The following is a 4,021-nucleotide window of genomic DNA, read 5'->3' on the forward strand; positions in this document are numbered from 1 at the left end:
ATCATCACTTCTCTAATTTCCTTTAGCCTTTCTTCTTTCATCGACATTTCATTTTCATCTCCGCTACCGTCGGCACCCTCCCTGTTATCGCTTTTCCCTACCTAACTCTGCTTTTCCGGCGGCGATCTAAACATTTTATGGTATTTTATACTGGCCCCGATATCTTCCTTCTCTTCACTGCTTTCCCTCTCCCATCTCTTCCTTTTGATAAATGCTTCTATGTACCCTACGCTTTTTGATCTCAATCTTTCCTTTTCTATAGTTTTTTTATACTTCCCCCTTGCCTTCCTTTCCTTTATCTCTTTCGGCGTACTGAAGGCTTCCTGCTCTAATTCTGCTTCTTCCGAGGAGATGCTCGCTCCACTAGCCATTAATAAAATTCAAATTTTCCCGCCTTCTATCTTCCCTGCCTCTATCGCCGCAGTCTGTTACCTGTCACGCCTTTCTTTGTCGCTACCCAACCCTGCTACTACCAATCCGTCAACACAGTCTTCCCACCCTGTCACAAATCTCCAAACAAAGTTCTAGACAAATCTGTCTCAATCCTCCAAAATATCTACCTCCCCTTTACAATCTCACAATCCCTCAATTAGATCTCTCACCTCCACACCCTTCCACACACTTCCACAATCCACTCACCTCAAATTTCACCACAATATCAGAAAAACTCAGCATCCACAATTCCCACTACTTTACACTTTCATGCCGGAAACGGAAGTCCAACACCGCAGTTTTAAAATAGATTTTAAAACTTGAAAATTTTATCTAAAATTAAATCATTTCAAATTTAGCATTAGTAGTTCTAGATGAATAATTTGAGAGCTTATGCACTGAAAATAGCCAATTTTCTAGTTTATATCTTTAACTTTTGTCTTCTAAAGTAAACGTTTTAACATTTGAGGCATTCCAATTTAAACATTTAAATTGTTTAGTTTTCTTATTTCTACAATTAAAAATTGAAGTATTTATAATGAGAAAATACTTAATAATTGTATAATATTTAATAATCTCAACGTCAATTAAAGTTCCTTTAAAACTGTGCATTCAGAAATGTACATAGAAAATAGTATTAAAATTACATAAAAATTGTAAGAAGCACTTAAAACTGAAGAATTTCAAAAATAAAGGTTCAAAATTAAACAATTTCAATTTAAAGCAATAAAAAAGACTAGAGTGTACAATTTTGTAGTAGATACATAGAACCATGTATTAATAATGTTCAGGCCTTCAAAATTTCAAAAAAATAAATCACATATTCATGATAATACTTAAAAGGCAATTTTCTCAAAAAATACCCATGGTGAGCTTTAATCATCTTTAATATAAAATTGGTTTAACTCCATGTTTTTCTAATGAAAGCATCTTTTTGATGATTTATGAGTACAAAGTTCGAAGGCAAATTTAAACTTTCAGAGACTTTAATCTATTCTAAAGTAATAAAAAATGAAGAAAAGTCCAGTGTAAAAGTGCTTTATTAACATCAATGACAAAATATCATTTTCTGCTATAAAAATAACCTCCATAAAACACAGTTTTCAATTTATCTAATTCTTTTATAATATTTTTTACTGAGCTTTTAATGTGAAATACCGCTTCCTAAACAAAAATTTTAAATATTTAAAACAAAGAATTTATTTTTACTTATTTCAGGACAAAACATGTTGCTATGCAAACATATATTTGGTTAAACCAACAAACAAAATTTGTTGTACAAATACGAACAAACTGACTTTAATCTTGGAAACGAAAATTTTTCTCAGTATACATCGATTGGAAAATTAAACATGATTTCTAAGTTGTTTAACTTTGCAAACACAGATCATAGGAATGCTATATTGCTTGTAACACGTGAATGCACATACAAGATGTTATTCGTGATGAATTTTAGATGCAAGAAGGAATATTTGACGCTAAGAACCTTTCTTCATCATATAAGAAAGGCAATACATAATATTTTTTGTCAAGTTATGTACTAGACAGGATCACTTTCCTGACCTACTTCTATACCAGTCACAAAGTGCATTCACTTGCTACGATAAGGCAATTGCTTGTAAATCTTAAGTAAATTACGAAGTAATGTACGGCCAGTAATCTCTTGTTCATTTAACAACAAAGGTCGAGGATATCCTAGAACTGATTTTTATACCCATCGGTTTGTCCTGGAATGTTCGTTTATCAAGCAATATTTTCTATTTTGTGCCTAAGTCTTCTTATAATAGTTTTTTACCCAATTTCACGAATCAGATTTAGTAATAAATAAGTAATACGTAATCTCATATTTGGCTATTAATAAACTATTATTATGAACTTCTGATAAAAAAATAAATGTCGAAATTTATACTAGACTGATAGATTTTATGTACCAATGACTTTCAGAATATAATAAGAAGTTTCAAATTCCATAATATGAAAAACTATGAAAAAACATAATTTGGGAAAAACAAAATCTAATTGAAAACTCAGATCGCTAAATTTATTCTCATATGCGACGCGAAACTATATTTCGACTAAAGTAAAAACAGGTATTACTCAAAAGTGTATAATTTTCCTACAGCTTAAGCCAAACAATTATTGATTTACGGTTGCCATAACATTTTCTGTGTCAAAATAGGTTTTACTTTTCTCTTATTACGAGCAGAACTAATTTTTAGGTAAACGTAGTGTCATAATTTCTGAAGTAAAAAATTTGTTCCAATGACTTCACGTCTACATGCAAGTTGACTATGAAGGACATTCGGACACATGTATAAGACGAGCTGAATCAACTTTAGATAAGTTCGATACAAATTCTGACAAACTTGCAACGCATTTGATTATCCTCTATTATTTCGGGCAAAAAGTTAAACAGGGTGGCGAAAAAACTTTATTTTAATAATTCTCATAGACCTTTCCCTGATTTTTTCGTGAAGAATTTTTCATTTTCCCTGACCATTAATATAAAAAAACAAGCATTTTAATCTTTCAACATTTTTACAAGACGTAAAATAAAACAATTTCAGATTAAAATAAATTTTTAACATTTTCAGTTATTAAACTTAGAAATATAACTTTTTAACAATATAGTTCAATTTTCAACAAAATAGTTGAATATGTAAGGAAGCTGCTGCATTTTAATTTACAAAGGTAAATTTACAACCAAGTGGTTGAATTTTCAAAGAAAAAACATTAGACTTAAAAAAGGGGGCATTTTCAACCAAATAATTTAATTTTTCAGAAGACAATGGGATTTTCAACAAAAAAGTATGAATTTTTAATTTAAAGGGACAAATTTTTAAATCTAAAGGAACGAATTTTCGACCAAAACAGATGATTTTTTAACCAAATACTTCAATTTTCAATAAAACAATTAAATTTTCAATAGTTTGAATTTAATAAAATACTTAGAACTTCAAACAAAAATATTAATTTGCAAACCAAAACAAGTGCACTTTAAACTAAATAGTGTAAATTTTCAAGCGACAAAGATGAATTCCCAAACAAAAAATATAATAGCTCATTTTTTAACAAAAAATAGTTGAATTTTTGACTAAAAAAGAGGAAACTTCAAACCAATAAGGTTAGTTTTCTACAAAAAGATGAATTTTCAACAAAAAAGATTAATTACCAACCAAAAATGGTAAAGTTACATTCACCGTTAAAAAGATTAATTTAAAAATGATGAATCTTCAACCGAAATTGTTAAATTTTCAGCCCAAAAAGAGGAAATTTCAACAAAATAGTTACATTTTAAACCAGAGATGAATTTTTAACTGAAACGCTGATGAGTTTAAAAATAAATGAAAGATAAAAATTTAATCAAATTTCTAACTAAAAATATTACCTTCAGTCATCAATTTCTCATTTCGTTTGACCATTAATGTCCAAATAACAGAATACTAATTTTGACAGTTATTTAAAATTTAAAGTGCCTATTACAGAAATTCCTCAACTTTCCCTGATCAATATAACTGCCTGACTTTTCCATGATTTTCAGGTTTGCCCTGACCTAAGACCAGCCTGTTTATTTTTTTACAGATTTTTT

General features: G+C 29.4%; 1 protein-coding gene across 5 annotated transcripts in view; it reads right to left on the bottom strand.

Moving 5' to 3' along the window:
• Positions 1 to 4,021, bottom strand: part of LOC117170663 (myc box-dependent-interacting protein 1) — a 109,709-nt gene that overhangs the window by 14,529 nt on the left and 91,159 nt on the right. The window lies entirely within an intron of this gene.

This window comes from Belonocnema kinseyi, chromosome 4 (genome assembly GCF_010883055.1).
Source record: "Belonocnema kinseyi isolate 2016_QV_RU_SX_M_011 chromosome 4, B_treatae_v1, whole genome shotgun sequence".
NCBI lineage: Eukaryota > Metazoa > Arthropoda > Insecta > Hymenoptera > Cynipidae > Belonocnema > Belonocnema kinseyi.